Source organism: Phyllobates terribilis, unplaced genomic scaffold, assembly GCF_046119375.1.
Source record: "Phyllobates terribilis strain yellow unplaced genomic scaffold, ASM4611937v1 Scaffold_5__5_contigs__length_657084704, whole genome shotgun sequence".
NCBI lineage: Eukaryota > Metazoa > Chordata > Amphibia > Anura > Dendrobatidae > Phyllobates > Phyllobates terribilis.
The window spans coordinates 149,544,224-149,571,206 of record NW_027362765.1 but is presented as its reverse complement, the minus strand read 5'-3'; the positions used below and the strand labels follow the sequence as shown (position 1 = coordinate 149,571,206).

At 46.2% G+C, this 26,983-nt stretch overlaps 1 long non-coding RNA gene across 1 annotated transcript; it reads left to right on the top strand.

Moving 5' to 3' along the window:
* Positions 1-503: 503 nt before the first annotated feature.
* LOC141270971 (uncharacterized) lies at positions 504-25,632 on the top strand. The gene is made up of 3 exons (XR_012321785.1): positions 504-1,735; positions 23,409-23,540; positions 24,391-25,632. It is a non-coding gene; the product is annotated as an uncharacterized lncRNA (long non-coding RNA).
* Positions 25,633-26,983: the final 1,351 nt, after the last annotated feature.

Genomic DNA, 26,983 nt, shown 5'->3' with positions numbered 1-26,983 from the left:
ACGCTGCTTGAGGGACTTGAAGGGTACGCGGCTGCGTACTTGGACGATATTGCAGTCTTCAGTCCCACTTGGGAGGATCACCTAGAGCACCTGCGGCAGGTGCTCGGTCGGATCCACCGGGCAGGCTTGACCATCAAGCCGGAAAAGTGCCAGCTGGGCATGAGTGAGGTCCTCTACCTGGGTCACCGGGTAGGCGGGGGGGTTCTGAAGCCAGAACCGGGGAAAGTGGATGCCATCGCATCCTGGCCCACTCCTAGGACCAAAAAGCAGGTGATGTCCTTCTTGGGGACCGCCGGGTACTATAGGAGGTTCGTCCCACACTATAGCACCCTGGCCAAGCCCCTGACGGACCTCACCAAGAAGAAGCTGCCCGTCGCAGTCGACTGGACAGTCGCCTGCGAGACAGCTTTCGGGGCACTCAAGGCCGCCCTAAGTAGCTCCCCTGTACTGCAAGCTGCCGACTTCGACCGGCCGTTTGTGGTACAGACCGACGCCAGTGACTTTGGCCTCGGTGCTGTGCTAAGTCAGGTCAACACGACAGGCCAGGAACATCCTGTCTTGTACCTGAGCAGGAAGCTACTGCCCCGGGAGGTGGCTTACTCCACGGTGGAAAAAGAATGCCTGGCAATTGTATGGGCCCTGCAGCGTCTGCAGCCCTACTTGTACGGGAGCCATTTCACCGTGGAGACGGACCACAACCCCCTCAGCTGGTTACACACGGTCTCTGGGTCGAATGGCAGGTTGCTACGCTGGAGCCTCGCTCTCCAGCAGTACCACTTCTCCATTCGCCACAGAAGAGGCCGTGACCACGGTAACGCTGACGGGTTATCCCGGCAAGGGGAGGGTGCAGAAGGACGCACGGGGGAACACAGGAATGTGCTACCCCCTCGCGCCCTCGTATAGGGGGAGGTGTGATGAACCTGTAGCCGCCATCTTGGTAATGATAAATCATATCCAGGGATGGCCACACTTCAGCAGCCCCCACCCTTGGGACCTTCTGTTAAAACGTCAGCTAGATAGTTTCCCCCCATCCAGGCTCCTGTAAGATAAGAAGCCTACTTAACACTTGAATGCTAGGAGCTTCAAAGACTTCGAGAGGAAACACAGCCAGCAGGGGGGGGTGCTTCGTCTATCTGTACCTGACCATTTGTCCCATAGGACTAGTTTCTTTGTCTGTCACAAGCATGGAGGCATAAGATATAGAAACATGAAAAGTACACGCATGTTGCATGGGATGGGCCAATAAAAAAATATCACGGCGTCCCGGAGCCATTGCGCACACAAGCCTCCGCGGTAGACGTTTGTACGTGCTCTGGAAGCCAAGATATAGCGCTGAGCCATTCCTGAGGACCGTATGGTATCATAATTGATATCAAAAGGTCGGTTACGGCGGCCCGAATCCATGGGAACCCCTGGGGGTATCATGAGACCATCCCAGAAGAAGTTATTGGGTTCCATAGAATTTGGGCTTCTGATCGAAGTTAGACCTGAGGGTGGAGACTGAGCCAGCTGACCTCACCAGCAGTGGGCGGGACGGGGCAGGTAAGATAGCAGGACAGACAAGAGACAAGTCAGTCTTGACCCAAGAGTGGTGCGCTGAACATCTGAGCACCAGCTGAGGCCACCAAGGGGAGGAGCAGTTTGACCATGCGGTGGTAGGCCTCAGCCTGTAACAAAGAACCGTGCCTGCGACCGCAGAATCCTCTCCCTGCGTCACAAGAAAATCAAGAAACCGGTAACTGATATGCTGTGGTGATTCTGTGTGTTGTATTCCATTGTTGTATAGTTTAGCCTGACCTTATACCTGTGTATATTTAGTTGTATATCGTGTATCTAGTGTATTATTATAATCAATTACCTCAAGTAATTGTGGGCCTGCCTTTTATTCTGCATAACGAACGCACGTCCGTGTGAGCTCGGCTCAAGCCAAAAACGCTACCCAGGGTTGGTTCCTGACCCGATATAGGCCCATTCACGGACTGGGCGTATATCTAAAATAGGGACTGGTGGCAGCATACCAACTGGGGATTGGGGAAGGCTGGTAGTGACGGTCGGAGGTTCAGATATATATATTCCTGGCGCGGCCAAGGAAGATATATATACCACCCTCACTACAGAGGGCCCCGATACCCAGTAGGTTACAGGACAGTCTCTCTGGCGACCGCTTATCCTAGGTGCAGTTCCTTGACTGACCTGAGGCTAAGAGGGCGCTAGCGAGTTGTGCTGTGTAGTGACGTTACGGTTTAGTGACGTTGAAGGGATAACACACTACCGTGTTCCCTGCGCTGGTTGCAGCTACCTGGCACTACTTTCTCTAGGTGCAGTACCTTGACTGACCTGAGAGGTAAGGGGGCGCCAGAGAGCTGCACCCACCGGCCGGCTTTCATCACACAGTATATGTCCCTCATCCTGGTATATATACCCCCCATCTTGGGTCCATGGTGGTATATATGTTCTCTGTTCTGACGCTGTTCTCTAACACATAATAAAGAAAAAAACATTCTACTCACCTTCCCGCAATTCCCACTCATCCTCTTATGTAGCTGGCACAGAGGCCGGCAGATGACATCGGCATGCCTGCTATGGGCAATGTTTAACGTCCCTGCCATGCGCCTCCTGCTGACTTCAGCTGCCGGCCTGTGATTGGCTGGCATCATTTATACAGTTACAGTAATACAGTTCAGTTGAATGTGCATCCTCGGACATACAGTGGCTTTTTTCTTTTTTAATAAATTTGCAAAAATTTCTACATTTCTGTTTTTTTTTCAGTCAAGATGGGGTGCAAGAGTGTACTTTAATGAGAAAAAAAACTGAACTTTTTAGAATTTACCAAATGGCTGCAATGAAACAGAGTGAAAAATTTAAAGGAGTCTGAATAGTTTCCGTACCCACTGTACATCCAGCTGAAATAGCTACTGGCATCAGTGGGCCCCTCTCCCGCATAGGTCCAGTCGTTAAGCCCTTATGTGTATTATAATAATATAAAATGTTAAATGTCTCCAACAGGAGCTTCATCTTTAAAGGACAGGTCATACTAATTGGGAAAGATAGTCTTTTGTCCATAGTGGGCACATTCACCCAATACTAAAGTCAATATTGTCATAAATCTGTGCACCTTCTGCATATGAGCTTCAGAAATTGAAGGAACTGAACAGAAATGTAATGTATGTCCATATGCATTCTATGTAATGTATGACTTATAGGTAGGGGTGGATTTATTACTGGCATTGTCTGACACACACCCTACATTAACATTTACATGCTGATATGCTTATGCCACATTAAATAATCGCCATATCTGTGCACATGTCTATAGTAGCTGCAATCCATTGACAAGAGGAAGTGTATATAAAAATCTGCCAGCATCCAGAATATGGTGCTATGCAAATATTCTGTACATAGCAATAACCTGAAGCATAATGCCAGACACACTGTGTTTAAAAGGACATGTTCCCAGCTCAATGATAGAAAGTAAAGGGCTCATACTCAGATTGGGTTACCGTTGCTAGTGGAGTTCCACAGGGGTCAATATTGGGGCCTTCTTACATCTGTATCGGTTCCTGTCCCTTTTGCTCCTACTTCGGCCGCTGGACAGTGCCGCGCCTTTGTTGCAGTTGATGCATGACAGCATTGGTCCTGTTTAATTCCTTGAACTTTTGATGCTGCTAGATCAGGGAGCTATGGGGTTAGTTGTCTGTGTTTTTATCAGTCCTTTCTGACAGCCTTGGGCTTCCTGCTATTTAAACCTCTAGGTCTGTGACTTCCATTGCCAGCCAATTAGTTTTGCTACCTGATTTGTGCTCTATCTAGTCCTTATTTCTGGTGGTTTCCTGATTTCTCCTGTTTTCTGAACTCTGCGTGAAATTTGATCATCCTCTTGTCTTTCGATTCTGTTCCTGATGTCACCTCTTTGATCTGAACCTGCTTGGCAACCTTTCCTGCCTCTGATTCGTTCCTTTGGATGGCAACCCTTCCATGGAAGCAATCCGCTGGACCCCGTTGTAAGGCCAATTCCCTGTACAGAGGTTAAAGGGTGAAAGTCAAGGTACCTCTGGAATCTGCCAGATGCAGTGGCTTGTGCCAAATCTGTCCAAGGCAGCCTTTATGAGCCTGTGGCATCTTACAGACATGACAGGCCTATTTTTTTTGCTATATTTATTAATAACCTTATATATGGTTTGCTGTCCAACATAAATTGAAAAAAAAACAATTTATATTCACCTTCTGAGCTGGCGTCATTACAGCGATGTCAGCACTGGGTCTGTCGGGATTTGTGTGGTGTTGTTATGTCACGTGAGCCCTAAGGGTGCTTTCATATTGCGTTCAGGCACCCGGTCAGTGGCTCCATTGAGGCTTAAGTTCAAACCCACCGCAAAACGGGATTCAAGCATATGCACCAACGGAGCCATAGACTATAATGGTGCCTACAGAACGAACGTCCGCTTTAACGTGCATCATTTTCGGAAGTGTATGCCTACTGGAGATGCACACTCGTACTACGTTTGGGTGTCCTCCTCCAGTAGGCGTACACACCCGAAAATTATGCACGTCAGAGCGCACATTCGCTATGTCAGCACCATTATAGTCTATAGCCCTGTTGGCGCAAACACCCAAATCCTGTTTTGCGAGAGTTCGGACTTAAGCCCCAACGGAACCACTAAACGGGTGCCTGAACGCAGTGTGAAAGCACCCTAAAGGCAATCAGTGCCGACTGTTGGGCTACTGTTTTCTTACTTCCCTCTGACGAATATCGAATAAGCAGAAGAAGTGAGAGTGCAGCAGCCCAATCGCAGTCACTGCTAGCATGTCCACATGGGAAGGGAAACCCCATGCTATGATTTCTTACTAAATAGGACAACACGGATGTAGAAAAGGACCTATGAAATTTAGTTAAAGGGATTGTCCATTACTTGGTCAACCTCTTCTCAATCCCTATGTTTCCACCCAGAAAAATAATAAAACATATTCAACCTCAGTGCTGTCGCCATTCCAGCAGTGTTGACACTGACTCTCCCTGGGCTTGTGTGATATTGTTATTTCACGAGCTCCCTGTGGCCAATCAGCGTTGGCTTCACTTGCCCCTCCTGTGGACAAACCAAGACATCCAGAGGAAGTGAGAGGGCAGCCACAGCTTTCACTTTTCCCATATGTCAATTACGCCTGTAGGAGAGAAGAGTGATCAACTTCAGGAATCACGTGACATAACAATGACAGCCAGTGCCGACTCCGCTGGAACGGCGACAGCACTGTAGGTGAGTATAAGTGTTATATTTTTACTGGGGTGGGGGGACATAGGAATTTAGAAGGAGTTATCCGAATAGTGAACAACCCCTTTAATATGAAACTCAACTGTAGCAACCAGTGTCATGAAGCTACTGCCAAAGCAAGTAAGATCATGGGGTGCATCAAAAAGGATATAGATGTACATAATAAAAACAAAGTTTCACTAGTTTAGTAATCATTAATCAAACCGCATGTGGAATAATGTGTATGGTATATGTCATAAATGGAGTTATAATTATACAGATCAAAGGCTGGGGGCATTGGATCTCTGCCTAATCCCCCTGCTGTGAACAAGTAACTGAAGCAGGTTATCTGATGAAGAGCAAACATGGAGTGTGTACACTAAAATAATTAACAAGGATCTGTTAATGTTGGATGACCATCTGGGCCAGCAGAGGTGTCCTGTATGGTTCCCCTGGCACATAGATGTTAAACTCCAGGCATCAAGGTTTTCACCTTGTGTATCCATTCTGACTGTACTCCATAAACAGCAGAAGGTAAAACAATATTTTCAATTTTTTGTATTGTAATTCTAATTTTTACAGAATCCATTGTTATATCCATGATCAGGGAACATGTTTCAATCTGTGGGTAAAATAGCAAAAGTTTTGGTATCTAGCAAGCCACAGGAACACAATATCTCCCTGAATTATGGTTATATCATATTCATGTGTCGTATGTATAGAACACTTAGTGTTTTCGGTGAGTTGACCTCCATATTGTTTCTCTAGGAGGTTCCTGTGGAATAATATGACCCAGAGTAGAAATTAGGGACAAAATTGAGGTTTAATCATATCCAATCAGCTCTCCTCCTTTTAATCCTGCAGAGGGAGGAGTGAGGGGTAAATCCCTTGATAACATCTCATCTACCGAATATCATGGTCAGACCAGAGGAAAAGCAACACGTATTGCAGAGCTGTCCATATTTCCTGCGGTGTTATCCTCCCCCAGAAGCTCTAACGGATCCAATTCATAAGAATTATCTGTATTTTATCCCTTCCATTTTATACTGTGCTTTGCCTGTATGATTGTCTTTTTATTATTAAATGTTTTACAACCTTTTTTAAGCACGGTACTTCTTTTTGTATAGCAAATCTAAAATTTAATACGTTTGTTCCTTGCTGTTCTAAACGTACCTACAAACCTTGAGGGGGTGAGAACAGTTTGGTTATGTTACCCTGTGATATGCCACAGTGCAAGAAGAGTACCTATCAAGTGCTCGGAAAAGTTGAGTGGCATATGTTCTAGTGTGTCACCCAGAGCAGGTGTCTCGCTGACCTTTCAAAATGAGGAATGGTGGCAGTGAAAAGTGTGGTGTGGATTTTAGAACTGGTTGTGGGGTGCGCTTAGTTCATTGTCAGCCTATTGCGGTAGATAAGTGGACTAGTGAGTGTGGGAAGCGAAGTCCCACTTTACTGCAGCATCCGAGGCACATGTGTTGCGAGTGGTGTTCGTGACAAATCGGTGGCGGCCGTGGTGTTGATTCATGACACCAAACAACACAGATAGAGCTTGAAGGGTGAGTAAATGGGGAAATACATGGAATTGGTGAGTATCCAGTGAGGTTATCAATATTATCAAAATAAAGTAATCAAATAATATAGCACACTCTGAAGTATATACACTGCTCAAGAAAATAAAGGGAACACTTAAACAACAGAATATAACTCCAAGTAAATCAAACTTCTGTGAAATCAAACTGTCCACTTAGGAAGCAACACTGATTGACAATCAATTTCACATGCTGTTGTGCAAATGGAATTGACAATAGATGGAAATTATTGGCAATTATCAAGACACACTCAATAAAGGAGTGGTTCTGCAGGTGGGGAACACAGACCACATCTCAGTACCAATGCTTTCTGGCTGATGTTTTGATTACTTTTGAATGTTGGTTGTGCTTTCACACTCGTGGTAGCATGAGACGCACTCTACAACCCACAGAAGTTGCTCAGGTAGTTCAGCTCATCCAGGATGGCACATCAATGCGAGTTGTGGCAAGAAGGTTTGCTGTGTCTGTCAGCGTAGTGTCCAGAGGCTGGAGGCTCTACTAGGAGACAGGCCAGTACACCAGGAGACGTGGAGGGGGCCGTAGGAGGGCAACAACCCAGCAGCAGGACCGCTACCTCCGCCTTTGTGCAAGGAGGAACAGGAGGAGCGCTGCCATAGCCCTGCAAAATGACCTCCAGCAGGCCACAAATGTGCATGTGTCCGCACAAACGGTTAGAAACCGACTCCATGAGGGTGGTATGAGGGCCCGACGTCCACAACAAATGTGCATGTGTCTGCACAAACGGTTAGAAACCGACTCCATGAGGGTGGTATGAGGGCCCGACGTCCACAAATGGGGGTTGTGCTCACAGACCAACACCGTGCAGGACACTTGGCATTTGCCACAGAACACCAGAATTGGCAAAGTCGCCACTGGCGCCCTGTGCTCTTCACAGATGAAAGCAGGTTCACACTGAGCACATGTGACAGATGTGACAGAGTCTGGAGATGCCGTGGAGAGTGATCTGCTGCCTGAAACATCCTTCAGCATGACCGGTTTGGTAGTGGGTCAGTAATGGTGTGGGGTGGCATTTCTTTGGAGGGCCGCACAGCCCTCCATGTGCTCGCCAGAGGTAGCCTGACTGCCATTAGGTACCTAGTTGAGATCCTCAGACCCCTTGTGAGACCATATGCTGGTGCGGTTGGCCCTGGGTTCCTCCTAATGCAGGACAATGCCAGACCTCATGTGGCTGGAGTGTGTCAGCAGTTCCTGCAAGATGAAGGTATTGAAACTATGGACTGGCCTGCGCGTTCCCCAGACCTGAATCAGATTGAGCACATCTGGGACATCATGTCTCGCTCCATCCACCAACGTCACGTTGCACCGCAGACAGTCCAGGAATTGGCGGATGCTTTAGTCCAGGTCTTGGAGGAGATCCCACAGGAGAGCATCCGCAACCTCATCAGGAGCATGCACAGGCGTTGTAGGGAGGTCATACAGGCACGTAGAGGCCACACACAATACTGAGCCTCATTTTGACTTGTTTTAAGGACATTACATCAAAGTTGGATCAGCCTGTAATGTGTTTTTCCACTTTAATTTTGGGGGTGACTCCAAATCCAGGCCTCCATTGGTTAATAAATTTGATTTCCATTGATGATTTTTGTGTGATTTTGTTGTCAGCACATTCAACTTTGTACAGAACAAAGTATTCAATGAGAATATTTCATTCATTCAGATCTAGGATGTGTTATTTGAGTGTTCCCTTTATTTTTTTGAGCAGTGTATATTCACTAGCTCCCTGGTGATCCTGTCCAATCCTGGATATCTAATATTTTTATTGCTAAAATTTGCATCATTTTTTGCGAGGATAGTAAGATCTCTGTTATCTCTGTATTTCAATTTAGATAAAGCAGTTACTCCAATAATCTTTTTGATTTAATAAAGGGTGGCACATGGAAAAGTAGCCTACCTCCAATACCAGTGCCATGGAGGAGGCCGTAGCCCCTTGCTTTCTCTCTGGTGATGTGGTGTCGCCCAGTATGCAGCATTCTGGCTTTATTTTGCCTTCCTGTTCAGTATTTCTGTGCACATCGTGTCAGAAAGATGGTGTTCTGTCGCAAAGATGAATAAACCGAGGCTTCTATCTTTCAGGACCGCCAAACTCGTGCTTGAAATTTAGCAGGTTACTTTTCCAAGGGACAGGCTATTTAAAGCATTTTAAATTAAACGTGTCCAACTACAATTATAAAACCAGACCAAACAGAATAAACAAATTAATTATTGTCCCTATAATAAGCCTATTCATATTCATTCCTCCTGGTCATTCCCAGATCTGCATCTTCAAGTATAATTATATATACTGTACTTATAAATGGTTATCCAGGAGTTGACCTATAAGGCGCACACTTCAAATGTTTTGAGGCCAAGTTATTTTCAGGTTAGACATATTGTAAATCGAACCATATGAGCAAGAAGATGTCTGAGGACGGAGGAGTCCTTAACGCTGAAATGCGTTATTCTAATTTTATATATCTGATTAATATACTTTTGAAGTATGTTGTATTTGGACAATTACTGATGGAGCACCAAGGATCCATATGTGGACAAACATCTTCATCATGGATGACAAGACTATTTGACCCTGATGGGTCCAGGATCCAGGAAGGGGGTAAATCAATGTGTATCTACTACTCCCTACAGTGGAGTAAGTCACCCTTGAACTTATCCAATGTTTATGGGACTTTAGTATTACTGGATATTTTTTTTTTTTATCTTTATGCTGCTACTTACCCCAACCACATACCTGTTGGAATTGGATCTATACCAGTGATCTCCAGTTTGGAGAAGAAATAGATTGTGTTGGATTGTTAATTTCCTCTTCACACAATTGCATACAAGATTTCTCCAGTGCATCCCCCCTACTCTGGAACGCTCTACCCCAAACATTGCCTACCGTGGAAACCTTCAAAAGGAACATGAAGACCCACCTCTTCCGACAAGCCTACAACCTGTAGTAACCACCGCTCCACCATACCGCTGCACGACCAACTCTACCCCCACCTACTGTATCCTCACCCATTCCTTACAGATTGTGAGCCCTCGCCGGCAGGGTCCTCTCTCCTCCTGTTCCAGTCGCTGACTTGTATTGTTCAAAATTATTGTAATTGCTTGAGCTTTGTTTACACCCTTTTTCACATGTAAAGCGCCATGGAATAACTGGCGCTATAATAATAAATAATAATAATAATAATTGTTTGAATGCCAACTCGGCCCCTAGGTGTAATGGTCAATGTCCAGTGACCAAGGACATTTTTCTTACAGCAGGCAAGTTATAATTTTACTCATGTGGACCATAACTATCATCACTCTAGTAGTACTTTAATGTGCAGTTCTGTGAACCTAACAATTAGTATCTGGTGATTTCCACAGAGATATTTTAATCTTTTTGGCTTGCCTCCATGAAGAGTTTTACCATGAAAAATAAAGGTTCATCTTCAGATATCACATCTCCTGTCACACTTCAGTAACATGACAGAAGATGTTATCATTGGGAGTCTTTGCCCCATCAATTTTCTGAGACCTTTCCTGAAAGGACAACCCATTTAACAAAAATTGCATCAATTTCCACTTCAGTATGATATGACTTTTTATCAGATGGTAGAGATAAGGATCAAATGAAGGTTATAATATTCACTTACTTACTCTTTGGATGCATTTTGGCAACTAATAACCAAGCAATATTTTGAATTTTGCCTTCCAAGAGGAAATAACTGTTTCATTTTTGTTGTCATTTTTTTATCGGTACAAATTTTATTTACGCATAAATCTTATTTTTTTATCTTTTTTTAAGGCATTTAACAAAAAACAGCAATTATGACATTGCTTTTTAATTTTTTAATATGGTTTTGTGTGCATGGGATAAATAACACGATAATGTTGTATGTCAGTTTGTTGAAAGTGGCGATACCAATTGAATGTGGTTTCATTCTTATCATGGCAGTTTTGTTACGTTGCTTCTTTCTTCCGCTAAGGAGATTCTCCAGAAAGGTCATTTACGATATAAAAGTGCTGACATTCACTCTAGCTTCACTCTCACATTTCATTTTCAGGAACTAGCTGTGTAAAGTTAGCCAGCTTCTTCTTTTGTGGGATTCATGGTGTAGCTGTAAAGTGCAAGTAGGGATGACAGCTGCAGTATCTATATTTGTGCAGGGTAATTTACTCAAATCAATAAGTCCTTAAGTTACTAAAAACTTTTATTTTTACACTGCCCTATTTTTAAGAAAGACAGTTCCTAGGAATGCGCTTTTGTCAGGTGCGATGACCTCTTTTGGCTGTTTTTTGGCTTAAAAAATTCCACGTTCTTGGCAGCACGTTGTTCTGTGTAAATAGGACACGTGCTGCCGAGAACAATGACAGCCTATGTGCCCAGACCATTACTGATGGTTCTGTGTGCGCCGGAAACACGGTCAGCCTGTCTAAACAGATTATTAAACGACCACCGATAAGCGATCTTTTTGGCCACAAATTGTATAGTGGAAACCGGCCCTTACTCTGCCCTTATATTGTACTGGAAGGTAGACTACAAAGGCTCTTCAGAGAGGAAGAGGACTTGAACTCTAGTCAAGTCCTCTTCCTCTCAGAAGAGACAATTTGCATATTTAATTTCCCAGAGGAGCATGCAAGGCGTTTAAGTCTCCTCATACTGGCGTGCCAGACCTGCCATGTCACTTTCCACAAGGAGAAACCTTACCCCTTAGATCCCAGTCTTAGCCTCTCACCCAGGCAAATCGGATCTCCTACTTTGCACTGACGAGGGGCAGCACCCTGAAACACTGTGTCTACAAATTGAGATTCTGATTTGGCTTTTATCTTAAGTCATATTTCAAGGCTTGTTAAAGAGTTGATAATGACTTGTAAAATTGCTACTTCCAATAGGTGGCACTAGAGTTCAAGTCCTGTTCCTCTCTGAAGAGACAATTTGCATATGTATTTTTTGTATAAGGGTATGTTCACACAACTCATGCGAACCTGACAAGTTTTTCAAACAGAAGATGATTTAGCAAATTCTGGCCTTTTGTGTTGTTTTTTCTTTTAGTAATTTTTGTGCCCTTTTTTTAGTGACTTTTTCTGGTTGTTGTTTTTTTTCACTCAATCCGGATGTCTTCCAGTCATCTTTTGAGCTTTCCCAATGACTTGTATTGTAAAGTATACAGCGTGTTCCAAGAGAAAACACCAGAAAAATGGACGTCAGTTTTTTTAGGCGATTGATGCTTTTACAAACCTGAAGCAGTTAAAAAACATTCAAAAGCCTGAACATATTCACAGCAAATTGTTTGTACATAGAAATGCATATGTTCACTCTTTTGAGCATAGGCGGATTATAATGAGGGCAATCTGGGCTACCGCCCGGGGCCCGGGGCTCCGGGGGGCCACTGGCCAGATTGCTCTCAATATAATATGTGTGGCGCGGCGGAAAACACCGGCAGGCAGAGGCAGGGGGCCCCCGGACCGCTCCCCCAGCAGCAGCGCAGGGCCACTGCACCTGTTAACTTCCCTGTGAGCTTGTGCTGGCCCGGCCGCGTCACAGCTAGGAGACACGGCCCTGTGCGCCCTGCACTGCTGCACCGGAGAGGAGCTGGACGACGTCTGGAGCCGAGCCGGGGGATGGTGAGTGACGTGTGTGTGTGTGTGCGTGTCACAGTGTGTGTGTGTGTGTGTGTGTGTGTGTGTGCAGGCAGATATCATTGTGTGATGTCTGTTTATATGTATTTTTGTGTTTCAAATGTGTTTATGCGTGTATGTATATGTCTGTATATGTTTGTGTATGTGTGACTGTGTGCGGCCTCCTCCCACTGTATCTGGGGGGCGCCGTGCGGCCTCCTCCCGCTGTATCTGGGGGGCGCCATGCGGCCTCCTCCCGCTGTATCTGGGGGGCGCCGTGCGGCCTCCACCTGCTGTATCTGGGGGGTGCCGGGCGGGCCTCCTCCCGCTGTATCTGGGGGGTTCTGTGTGGCCTCCTCCCGCTGTATCTGGGGGACGCCGTGCGCCTCCTCCCGCTGTGCAAAGATGGCGCCGTTCGGCCTCCCGCTGTGTATAGATGTCGCCGTTCGGCCTCCCACTGTGTATAGATGGCTACGTGCTGCCTCCCGATGTGTATAGATGGCTACGTGCGGCCTCATGCTCTGTATAGATGGCTACGTGCCGCCTCCTGCTGTGTATAGATGGCTACGTGCTGCCTCCCGCTGTGTATAGATAGCTACATGCGGCCTCCCACTGTGTATAGATGGCTACGTGCGGCCTCCCGCTGTGTATAGATGGCTATGTGCGGCCTCCCGCTGTGTATAGATTGCTACGTGCGGCCTCCTGCTGTGTATAGATGGCTACGTGCGGCCTCCCGCTGTGAACAGATGACTACATGCGGCCTCCCGCTGTGTATAGATGGCTACGTGCGGCCTCCTGCTGTGTATAGATGGCTACGTGCGGCCTCCTGCTGTGTATAGATGGCTACGTGCAGCCTCCTGCTGTGTATAGATGGCTACATGCGGCCTCCCACTGTGTATAGGAGGATTATGTGGCAGCTCATATTGTGTGTAGGGTCTCATACTGTATATAGGGGATGTCAGCATACTTAATTGTGCTCAATATTAAGTCATACAATTAATGTAAAAAATGCTTATAATATATTAATATTGTGCAAAATTAATTTCACGTGAACTATCACATGATCTATCACAGGGGATCATGTCACATGTCACATGATACATCAGGTGTGTGCACGGTCGGACTGGGCTGGCGGGGTACCGGGAATTTTCCCGGTGGGCCCAGCCCCCTGCTGCAGAGAAGAGGGGGAGAAGAGAATGAAAAAAAAAAAACCTGCGGTTTTAAGGGGCACGGGCCCTTTAAAAGTGCAAGCACAATGTATGCAGGGACGCGCGCACGCGGTGTTCATTACCTGAACCGCTGTGGCGCACGTCCCAGTGATGCAGCTGAAGCTGCGCGTCTCCCTTCGCCGGCCGGCGTATGACGTCATCGTCATGCGCCTGCTGTGAAGGAGGCGGGCAACTCAGCCGCCGGAGAAGGAGGACACCACACGGAAGCGCAGGAAGGTAAGAGGTATCTGTGTGTCTGTGTGTGTGTGTGTATGTATATGTATATGAGTGGATGCAGAATGGGATGGGCCCCTGGCTGGACACACAAGGGGGGGCCCGGCTGGACACACAAGGGGGAGCCTTGCTGGACACACAAAGGGGAGCCCTGGCTGGACACACAAGGGGGAACCCTGGCTGGACACACAAGGGGGAGTCCTGGCTGGACACACAAGGGGGGACCCTGGCTGGACACACAAGGGGGAGCCCTGGCTGGACACACAAGGGGGAACCCTGGCTGGACACACAAGGGGGGACCCTGGCTGGACACACAAGGGGGGAGTCGGCTGGACACACAAGAGGGAACCCTGGCTGGACACACAAGAGGGAACCCTGGCTGGACACACAAGGGAACGCCCTGGCTGGACACACAAGGGGGAACCCTGGCTGGACTCACAAGGGGGTGCCCTGGCTGAAAACACAAGGGGGAACCCTGGCTGGACACACAAGGGGGGGCCCGGCTGGACACACAAGGGGGAGCCCTGGCTGGATACACAAAGGGGAGCCCAGGCTGGACACACAAGGGGGGCCGTGGCTGGACACACAAGAGGGAACCCTGGCTGGACACAAAAGGGGGGACCTTGGCTGGACACACAAAGGGGAGCCTGGCTGGACACATAAGTGGGGGGAGCCTGGCTGGACACATAAGGAGGGGAGCCTGGCTGGACACATAAGGGGGGGACCCTGGCTGGACACATGGGAAAGGGGGGCAGGATGGATATATGGGGGGAGGCTGGACACATGGAGGCCAGGATGGATATGTGGGGGGGATGGATATATGAGGGGGCCGGATATATGGGGGCGGGGCAGACTGGACACATGATGGCCAGGATTGATATGTGGGGGGGCAGGCTGGACACATGGGGGGCTAGGATAGATATATGGGGGGGCAGGCTCGATACACGTGGGCTAGGATAAATATATGGAGGGGCCACGCTGGACATATGGAGGCCAGAAGGGATATATGGGGGGGTGTTAGGATGGATATATGTAGGGGGGGAAGGGCAGGATGGATATATGAGGGGGCAGGCTGGACACATGGAGGCCAGGATGGATATATGGGGGGGCAGGCTGGAAACATGGAGGCCAGGATGGATATATTGGGGGGGGCAGGCTGGACACATGGAGGCCAGGATGGATATGTAGGGGGGCAGGCTGGACACATGGGGCTTTAGGACGGATATATGGGAGGGGGCAGGCTGGACACATGGAGGCCAGGACAGGTATATGGGGGGGCAGGCTTGAAACATGGAGGCCAGGATGGATATGTGGGGGGGGGGCAGGCAGGCCACATGGGGGACTAGGATGGGTATATGGGAGGGGGCAGGCTCGATACACGTGGGCTAGGATAAATATATGGAGGGGTCATACTGGACATATGGGGGCCAGAAGGGATATATGGGGGGTGTCAGGATTGATATATGCAGGGAAGTGGGGTCCAGGATGGATATATGGGGGTGCCAGGCTGAACAAGGGACTTAATTACTTTTTGGGGCCAGATTGAGGAACATACTTTATTAGTTTATGGTGGCCAGTGGGGAACATTATTATTTTAGAGTCCAATTAGGGACATTATTTACTTTTTAGGAAATTGTTTTCTATGGGATGGGACAAAAGAGGGGTCCTGTTACTGTGCAGGGCGGCACTATATCGCTTTTTTTCTTCAACTGGTGCAGTGTAGAAGTCGGGGGGGGGGGGGAGTGGGAATATTCTCTAGAAGGGATCAGTTATTGATAACTGTGTGTTATTTTCTGCAGAGATGATTCCTGGCTGGAAGAAGTGATGGCCGTCTGTGCCAGATGAAGAAGAAAAGCGAAGATGAAGGACTTCACCTAGAGACATCACTGGTGAGTCAGTGTATTACATGTACACTTACACTACACACGTGGTCAAAATTGTTGGTACCCCTCGTTTAATGAAAGAAAAACTCATAATGGTCACAGAAACAACTTAAATCTGACAAAAGTAATAATAAATTAAAAATCTATGAAAATGAACAAATGAAAGTCAGACATTGCTTTTCAACCCTGCTTCCACAGAATTTTTAAAAAATTAAACTCATGAAATAGGCCTGGACAGAAATGATGGCACTCTTAACTTAATATTTTGTTGAACAACCTTTTGAGGCAATCACTGCAATCAAACGATTCCTGTAACTGTCAGTGAGACTTCTGCACCTCTCGACAGGTATTTTGGCCCACTCCTCATGAGCAAACTGCTCCAGTTGTCTCGTGTTTGAAGGTTGCCTTTTCCAGACGGCATGTTTCAGCTCTTTCCAAAGATGCTCAATAGGATTTAGGTCAGGGCTCATAGAAGGCCACTTCAGAATAGTCCAATGTTTTCCTCTTAGCCATTCTTGGGTGTTTTTAGCTGTGTGTTTTGGGTCATTATCCTGTTGCAAGACCCATGACCTGCGACTGAGACCAAGCTTTCTGACACTGGGCAGCACATTTCTCTCTAGAATCCCTTGATAGTCTTGAGATTTCATTGTACCCTGCACAGATTCAAGACACCCTGTACCAGATGCAGCAGACCAGCCCCAAAACATAAAAGAGACTCCTCCATGTTTCACAGTAGGGACAGTGTTCTTATCTTGATATGCTTCATTTTTCCATCTGTGAACATAGAGCTGATGTGCCTTGCCAAAAACTTCCATTTTTGTCTCATCTGTCCATAGGACATTCTCCTAGAAGCTTTGTGGATTGTGAACATGTAGTTTGGCTAATTCCAGTCTGGCTTTTTTATGATTTTTTTTCAACAATGGTGTTCTCCTTGGTCGTCTCCCATGAAGTCCACTTTAGATCAAACAACGACGGATGGTGCGATCTGACACTGATGTTCCTTGAGCTTGAAGTTCACCTTTAATCTCTTTAGAAGTTATCCTGGGCTCTTTTGTTACCATTCATATTATCCGTCTCTTTGATTTGTCATCAATTTTCCTCCTGCGGCCACGTCCAGGGAAGTTGGCTACAGTCCCATGGATCTTAAATTTCTGAATAATATGTGCAACTGTAGTCACAGGAACATCAAGCTGCTTGGAGATGGTCTTATAACCTTTACCTTTAACATGCTTGTCTATAATTTTCTTTCTAATCTCCTGAGACAACTTTTCCTTTGCTTTCCCGGGTCCATGTTGAGTGTGGTACACACCATGCCACCAAACAGCACAGTGAGTATCTGTAGCCCTATATACAGGCCCACTGACTGATTACAAGATTGTAGACACCTGTGATGCTAATTAGTGGACACAACTTGATTTAACATGTCCCTTTTGTCACATTATTTTCAGAGGTACCATCATTTCTGTCCAGGCCTATTTCATGAGTTTAATTTTTTTTTAAATTTTGTGGAAGCAGGGTTGAAAAGCAATGTCTGACTTTCATTTGTTCATTTTCATAGATTTTTAATTTATTATTACTTTTGTCAGATTCAAGTTTTTTCTGTGACCATTGTGGGTTTTTCTTTCATTAAACGAGGGGTACCAACAATTTTGACCATGTGTGTATATAGTATATACAGAGCTCCTGTGTATGTCACTGGTGATCACTGTATTACCTATACACTATATACAGAGATCCTGTGTATAATGTCGCTGGTGGTAATAACAGTGTTGTTAGTATTGTGGTTTGTATTCATGATCAGTATTGTAGTATTTGGTCACTTTGGGGTGGTAATATATGGTCTGGTCATGGTGTGGCCATATTTGTTCCTTGTATGTGGTATTATTCGGTCACTATGTGGTGGTAATATGTGATCTAGTCAAGGTGTGGCGATATTTGTCCCTTTTGTATGTGGTATTATTGGTGTTGATATAGTGGACTGTGTTGTGTATGGCGGTCATTTTGTTCTCGCTGATATTAAGTAGGAAAAGGTTTTTTTCCATTAGGCCACAGCCCCACCATCAGTATTTGGTCAGTATTTTACTCAGCAGTGGCTGCCAAAACCAGGAATGGTTGATAAATGCAGAATTGGTGACTTATTTCTATTAGCTCTTTCTCTGATTGTTCATCACCTGGTTTTGGCTCCCACTCCTGAGAAAAAATACTGACCGAATACTGATAGTAGGGCCGTGGCCTTAGCGATTAAATACTTTGACCAGAGCGGCAGAGATGCACTTACAGGGGTTCTCCAGTGAAAACAAGTAATCACCTCTCCACAGGATCAGTGATAATATTGATTGGTGGGGGTCTGACTGCTTGCACACACCGGCAGAATGTGGAGCTTTTCTCCCCATTAGACTGGAGCGGCATGAGAGATGCGACCACTGATCCATTCATTCTCTCAGTGGCTGTGAGCGCTGCTGTTTTTTGCAAGTCTCTAAGAGAATGAATAGAGCTGCGGTCAGACGTCCCACCTGTCGCTGCATTTTAAAATAGGGATAAGTGTTCTGTCAGGGATAAAACTTCCCCATTCTTCTGATAGGTGCGTTTTCCAATGTTCGGACACAAATGCTCAATAAGTGATCACCGATCCTGTAGAGCCCATGGATCGGTGATAACTTGTTTTAACTAGTGTTGAGCGAGTATGTTCTGTTCCGAGTACGCTCAGGCCGCGCTCCGAGTATTTATAGCTGCTCGGTGATATGTTTGAATCGCTCCCGTGTGCATGGTTTGCGACTGTTTGACAGCTTTATTACATGTGAGGAATGTGTAAGAAATAGACATTCCTCACATGTAATAAAGCTGTCAAACAGTTGCAAATCATGCACACGGGAGTGATTTAACCTTATCACCGAGCAGCTATAAATACTCAGAGCTCGGCCCGAGCATACTCGGCGAAAGGGTTAACAGAACATACTCCCTCAACACTAGTTTTAACCAAAGAACCCCTTTAATGCAAACATGTACATCCCAGTTATAGTGTCGCACAATAGATGTGCAGGAGCCGCCAGTCAATGCTCCACTATAACAGGGATAGCGGATAACAGATATTTGCATATTGCTGTAGGGTGGGTCCCTAGAGTTAATTTCCCCTGTGGGCCCCAGACACCCCAGTCCGACCCTGGGTGTGTGTGTGGGGGGGGGGGACACGCCTTCTAAACTGCCCGGGGCCCTTGCTACTCTTAATCCACCCCTGCTTTTGAGGGTTTTATGATAGGTTTCTTAGGTGGTTCCCGTGGCGGAATCCGCCTGAAAAAGACGCTGTGTACAAGTAGCCAAAAAATACAAGCTCTGATGAATTTAGGAAATGGTACCATCCATAGTTAGAGCCTGCAGGGCCCATAGTTTTAAGTAATAAAGCAGAAGTAGTAACATTGCAGAAATGTTTAATTTCAGGGTTTTTTTACTCCCTGTTTTTAAAAGGGAGGTCCCCTAAATTGCATGGAGGAACCACCATGAAGTAACAAGCATTTTTTGTCAGTGAGTTTTTCAACTTTTCATGAAACAATGAAAGAGGATTATTAACATAAAGTAATTAAAGTCTGATAACATGGCCCTTGGGGATGTATTATATACTGTATATTCATCAGCAGTTATTTTTGCTTTGTAGTGTAGCTGTTATTTTGACATTACAACATTTATTTCATGTGCTAAGTCTTTTTTTTCAGTATTTTCTCATGTGATCCATGAGCAGGAGAGTCAACAAGGAGGTCACAATGGTCGCTCAGAATGCCTCAGCTTATATTGTACAATGGCACAACTGTGGGACTTTAGTTTATGGATCAGTCTCCCTTGAATGCTTGATTGCCAAGGTTAATCTTCTTAGTTGCATCATGAGTCTACATAGCTGGATCATGAGTCATCTCTTACTAAGAAGACTAGTCATAATGTCAGCCCTGAGCACAAATACCTTCATGGGTGACTTCATTAGTTCCCAAGTAGCTGAAGACATAAGTCCCAATTCATTAAGACCAGCATTTTGGACGCCAGTTTTAATCAAAGGAATGGAAGAATAAGATGCCCCAAATTCATTGACAGGTGCAAGACAACTTAGTGAATTCATCACATCTTATTAATGGTATGCGCCTTGCCAGAAATGTATTTCGCCACTTTCAATGAATTTGATAGGTGAAAGTAACCATGCCTCGTCCAGGTTCCTCCCCAGCTCCATCCATTTTTAGCGGAGCTGCTTGAAATTGATGTGAAAACTTCAAAAGTCGCTGAATTTTTGCGCATCTTTGCATTGTGCGAAAATTTTGAGACTTTGCAAAGTGATATACGAAAGTTTAGTGGCAAAACCATTTTGATGAATCACCCTTTTTGTAGTAAACTGCTATCAATATTTGATAGCAGTTAGCACCACTGCATCATTAGTTATCGGAGTATGAATCTGCATGAAATTTGTGTATCCTTCCTGTGATTTTTTGGATACTCCAGTTAAAATTTCATGCTGTAAAGACATACTGAGGATTTAAAGGGGTTGTCCAGAGACAAAAAAAAGTTATTTTGCTAGTTTGCAGATATTATTTAATAACAACAACAACCAATAAAGTGTATTTAGGAAATCTGAACCGTTCTCACAATTTTAGTGCTGAACCCAAGGTCTCATACTTCCATCTTCTAATGTCCCTATGATGGTATGTGACCAGACAGGTGATGAAAGGGGCTAGCTGTCAGGCTCATTTTAATAGATGAACCTATCTGCTACAGACCATGAAGTCACAGGAAGGAATGCAAAGAGGGGACATGTAAAGGAGTTTCTGCAGGGCAGTCTGACCCTTAGTCAGATGCCTCTGACTGAGGTGCCCTGCTACAAGGGGTTAAAATCCCGTACATTCCCATGTCCCCTCCTCCTATTCTGGCCTGCCCAATGGTCCCCTGTTTCCTGTCCTCCTCCCATTCCTGTTCCTATAAGTGTCCTTGTGTGGGACCCGGAGACTGGTTGTCTGCTGGTGAGAGACCGGTAAGATGGCAGACAGTGACAGCCTTGCCCAGGCTATAAGGGAGAAGATCAGGAAGGAGGGGAACGCCTGCCTTACCTGCATACTTGGTGAGCCGGGAGCTCCTCCTCCCCAGCAGAATAAAGACCCCTCTGGCAGTCGGCGGCCCGCTCGGCGTATCCGCCCGCCGGCTAGACTCAGCCCCAGTGGTGACTCATCCCGGCAGGTGCTCAAAAAAGCTGTGCGCTCGTCGGCGGTGAGATCATCGTCACAGTGGGGCTTAATGGCGGCAGCTGTAAGCCTTACATGTACTGAAGGCAACCCAGAGCCGCCACCGCCATTGTCACGCTCCGCGCTTCCTGCGCCGGGTCTGACCGTGGCCCCGCCCACCCACCATCATGCTTCCTCCTGGGCTGCTGCACGCGGCGTGTGCAGCAGCTCAGGGCAGGCCCCCCCCTCCTCATTCTCGGCACCAAGTTTAAAAAAAGCGCCGCTCACCATCCCTCATACATAAAGATGTTTTCTTCTGTGGTATTTCTCCGTTAGGATCCCACTTAGATGAGGAAACTCTAAATAAAATTTGGTCAAATGAATACATTGACATTTGGTCACCAGTTTCTACTGACCAACACACCATTGACAAGGAATGCTGTGTGGCCGATAGACCTTATGACCGCAAACCAAAGGTTGAGAGGACAATGAATAATTGGCTTCAGGCCTTCTTTGTTATGGGTTGCATTATGGGTCAGAAGCACCCTGAGCGATGCTCAGAGATGTTTGTTTATATAGATTCAATTTATAATTTTTACAAGTCCCATGGAGGCAGTGCCTGGTGGCGTTACAATGAGGATTTTAGAAAGCGCTTGGCCCTTCTGCCTCATCTGGGATGGGGTGTAAAAGCCACGGATACATGGCTCAGACTAATGATGGCCCAAAAGGCATGAACTTCCTTTCAGTCAGCAGCCCCTGGCCCCCTCGCTGGTCCCGGGTCAGCGGCCGTTCGCAGACCGGGTACATGCTGGTCTTTCAATGAGGGACACTGCCGTTTTTACAGACTCTGTAAATATAAGCATGAGTGTTCCGCTTGCTTAGCCCCCCATGCAGCCATTAAATGTTCCCACCCATCCGCAAAGTTTCCGACAATGCCCTCTGGTCAATCAGAAAAAAAGGACTCCAGTGAGCGTGTCCGAGATGGGGCCTTGGCTCGACCTGTACCCCAATAAAGAGGCAGGGACCCAACTTTGCTTTGGTTTTACATTTGGTTTCTTTATTCCTTTCACTTTCAGCAGGTTTCTCTTTCTTTCTTCAAATCTAAAATCTGCCAGGGATTTCCCTCATATACTGTCTGAGAAACTGCAAAAATAAATATCTTTGGGAAGAATTCAGGGTCCTTTTTCAACGACCCCGTTTTACAATCTGTGGGTATCTCCGCTAGGTATTGTACCGAAGAAGGAAAGCTTGATTCACCACCTTTCACATCCTAAGGGTTCCTCTGTTAATGACGGCATTCCTGATAGTGACGTATCTGTCACATATGTTTCCTTTGATAGAGCAGTCGCCCTGGTCAGGGATGCCGGTCAAGGAGCTTTAATGGCAAAATCTGACATTGAGTCGGCCTTTCGCCTCTTGCCGGTTCATCCCGACTGTCGTCACCTCTTGGGTTGCTTGGTGGACGGGCAATACTACTACGACACCTGCCTTCCAGTGGTTGTGCTATTTCTTGCCATTATTTCGAACTGTCGAGCTCCTTCCTTGAATGGGTCATTAAGTATGAAACAAATTCCTTTGTAATCATTCATTATCTCGATGATTTTTTGTTCATTGGCCCTCGGGATTCTGGTACTTGTCAATTTTTGTTGCACACTTTTTGTTCTTTTATGTCTCGTTTTGGCGTTCCCCTTTCCATCGAAAAAACTGTCAGACCACCGTCTTCTCTACCTAGGTATTGAAATTGATTCAGTAGAAATGGTTTTTCATCTGCTCGAGGACAAGATTTCAAAATTATTATCTATCATTGAAGGTTTTTTCGCTGTCAAAAGCGTCACTCTGCGTCAAATGCAGTCTCTGTTGGGCCTCCTTGTTTTTGCATGCCGGGTCATGCCCATGGGAAGAAATTTTTTCTTGCCGTTTGTCCCTTTCTACTAAAAGAATAAAGCTTCCCCATCACCGGATCCGTATAACCCCCCCCTTTTGCGGGCTGACCTGGTGGTTTGGAGACAGTTCCTCTCTCCTCTTACAACGGCCGTACTTGTTTCCAGTCAGCGGAGTCTTCTAACGAGGATCTGTCTCTTTTTTCTGACGCCTCAGGATCCTTAGGTTTCAGTGTGATTTTTCGAGACCAGTGTTGTGCCGAAAAGTGGCCTGAGTCCTGGCACGCCAGGGACTGGGTCAAAAATCTTACATTGTTGGAACTGTTCCCCATGAGTTGCAATTTGCATCTGGGGCCCCCATTTGCGTAATAAGCGCATCTGCTTTTAGTCTGATAACATGAGTATAGTCCGTCCACGTGATAAATCATCATACATCCTCGTCCATTCCGGTGATAAAGCTAATTAGGTTTTTAGTATTACAATGTCTATCTTTCAACATATGGTTTCGGGCACGCCATATTCCTGGTTCTATGAATGTTGTCGCTGACTCACTTTCATGTTTTGATTTGCAGAGATTTCGACAGCTGTGTCCCAGTGCCCAGTGAGAGGGTCTTCCATGCCCATCCAGTGTATGGGAGGTGGTGGAGAGCAGCTAATGCCGCTGGTTAGATCATCTGTGGCCCCAATGACTTGGCGGGCTTACGGTAAGGCATGGAATGAGTGGCTTGTATTCGTAGGTAACAAACCGGTTTCCTCTTCTGATTCTGCCTGCTTAGAAGTTACTATACAGTATCTTCTTCACCTTCACAGTACGGGTGCCTCAGGTGCAGTTGCCCAGAGCCGTTTATCAGGTTTGTCTTTTCACTTTCAGCTACGTGAATGGGTGGATGTGACAACATTTTTTATAATACGGCGGGCTGTCAGGGGTTGGAGCAGGAGTCACCCCTGGGAGGAGAGCAGATGGCCCATTTCCTTTAACCTCCTTAAGCGCCTCATTGAGTGCACCCCTGCCCTCTGCTCCCCTCCTTACGAGGTGTCTTTATTTTCAGCCGCTTTTGACTTGCATTCTTTGGTGCATTTCGCATTAGTGAGTTGGTATCAGCTTCTAAGCGCAGCCCAGGAGGCCTTCGCCACGACAATGTATCTTTCTGTCAAGGTGGCTTACATATTCGCATACGTAAATCTAAAACAGACCCTTCAGGCGCAGGGACATGGGTCCCTTTGTTTTCCATTCTGGGTCCGATATGCCCACTAACCTTAGTGACGAATTACCTTCAACACAGACGCTGTGGTCATTCATTTTTGTCCCATGAAGACTGTTCCCCTCTGACAAAGTTTCAATTTCACTCCCTTTTTCGTAAAGACCTGGGTTTCCTAGGTCTTCCCCCGAAAGATTTTTGTACCCACTCGTTTAGAATCGGGGCAGCTACCAAAGCTGCTCGAGCGGGTTTATCCAATGTCGATATTCAACGAATTGGCAGGTGGCGCTCTGCTTGCTTTGAGAAGTATATCAGACCGGATTTGCTGATTTAGTAACATATTTTTTTCCCTTAGGTGTTACCAGACCTACTGTGTGGATCCTAGGTCACTCCTACATTTTCTGGGCCGCCCAAAGAGCAGAGAGCCGTCCAGGAGGAAGAGGCCTCGGTTTCCGGGGTTTGGAGGTGTTTTGGAAAGGCATCCGTGGCCTAACCTGGTCCCAAGTCCTTCCGGAGATTGTGAGGATTGCTCAGCCTGCCTCCTCCCCCGTCATCCTTGTTCTTTATGCGGGAATGACCTCTGCTCCTTCCGCCTTGCCGAGCTGCTGACGATGATGCGGTCTGATGTGGACAAGCTTCACTGCTTCTTCTCAGAGCTGGTTTTAGTTTGGTCCGAAGTCATTCCTCGCGTTGTGTGGCAGGGTACTAGGGAGTCGACGGCTGTTGAATGCTCTCGAAGAACACTCAATGTTCGCATGTCCCGCTTTGTGCGTTTCAAAGGGGGTGTCGTTATACGACACCGCCAGCTTGAGGGGGACAATTCTAGGCTCATGCTTAATGATGGTGTCCATCTCACCGATATCGGCCTGGATATTTTCCTGTCCGGCATCCAGGATGGTATTGAGCAGGCGTTGATGCTAATGGGTGGGGGTCGGAGCGCAGTTTAGTCCTGTGCCCCTCCTTGGCGGTCAGTTATGGCATTTTATGTTTTCTTGGTTATTCTCGCCGGGAGTCCGGCTGTTTTGCACAATTTTTGCACTTATAGTGCTACTTGGAACAGAGAGGTTCCTTAACCGTTTACACCTATTATGCTGTGACCAACCTCCATCCATTAAAGGAGTTGTTTTAAAAGTTATATTGTGTGGTTTTGTTTATTCATGGGAATATTGTTGTTGTGGGCTTTGGGTCTCATCAGTCTGCAGGGCAGTCTGACCCGTAGTCAGATGCCTCTAACTGAGGTGCTCTGCTACAAGGGGTTAAAATCCCGTACATTCCCATGTCCCCTCCTCCTGTTCTGGCCTGCCCAATGGTCCCATGTTTCCTGTCCTCCTCCCATTCCTGTTTCTATAAGTGTCCTTGTGTGTCATCTTCCGGTCACTCCCCACAGCGTGGAACCCAGAGACTGGTTGTCCCACCCTCCTGCCCTGGTTAATACTTATGTTATGAGTCAATACCTTGTGTTAAGTCACAGCAGCGGTCAGTTATGGCATTTTATGTTTTCTTGGTTATTCTCGCCGGGAGTCCGGCTGTTTTGCACAATTTTTGCACTTATAGTGCTACTTGGAACAGAGAGGTTCCTTAACCGTTTACATCTATTATGCTGTGACTGACCTTCATCCATTAAAGGAGTTGTTTTAAAAGTTATATTGTGTGGTTTTGTTTATTCATGGGAATATCGTTGTTGTGGATCTCATCAGTCTGACTGAGAGATATGGAGAGCAGTCTGCAAAAGTAGTGGATGGTGCAGTCTTTGAGGAAGGGAGAGTGACATCTCAGTAAGATAGGACCATGGGGAACTGTGTAAGTGGGCATGGGAGCATTTTGTGTCAAGAGAGGACATGAAAATCAGTCTATAAGAAAGGACCAAAGGTAACCATCTGAATTAATCTGAGTTAGATAGATGGGGCTGTGTAACAGATGGGACATGGGAGATCAGTATGTGTAAACGAGGATGGTGTCACAAACACCACCCGCTCATTGCTCACGTGACCTAGATGCAACTATAAAGAGGGACTCTGCTTCTCACATATCCACTCACCTATTGAAATAGGCTAACAAAGAGTTAGGCGCACTCCACAGTAAGTTCACCCATCCTCACCATATGTATTGCTACCACCACTTGCCATTTTGTTAGGCCAGCAAGATGCCTACCTTTCGTAAGACACTACACTGTGTGCAGAATTATTAGGCAAATGAGTATTTTGATCACATGATACTTTTTATACATGTTGTCCTACTCCAACCTGCATAGGCTTGAGAGCCAACTACCAATTAACCCTAGAACGCATGACCATAAAAATCTACATTTTCACATACCTGGGGCCTTTTAGGCCCGTGTGCAAATAACATGGAATAACTCAAACAAAAATGACAAACAATTATATACCTGAGGAATACCTAGAGTTTCAAAATTCTAACTAAAGTAATCTTGCAGAAAATAGAAAACAATTAACAGGGCTGGCCTGCGAGGCCCCAGGTATGCGTTCTAGGGTTAAGTAAATCTGGTGATGTGCATCTCTGTAATTAGGAGGGGTGTTGACTAATGAAATCAACACCCTATATAAGGTGTGCTTAATTATTAGGCAACTTCCTTTCCTTTGGCAAAATGGGTCAGAAGAGAGATTTGACGGGCTCTGAAAAGTCCAAAATTGTGAGATGTCTTGCAGAGGGATGCAGCAGTCTTGAAATTTCTAAACTTTTGAAGCGTGATCACCGAACAATCAAGCGTTTCATGGCAAATAGCCAACAGGGTCGCAAGAAGTGTGTTGGCCAAAAAAGGCGCAAAATAACTGCCCATGAAGTGAGGAAAATCAAGCGTGAAGCTGCCAAGATGCCATTCGCCACCAGTTTTGCCATATTTCAGAGCTGTAACGTTACTGGAGTATCAAAAAGCACAAGGTGTGCGATACTCAGGTACATGACCAAGGTAAGGAAGGCTGAAAAACGAC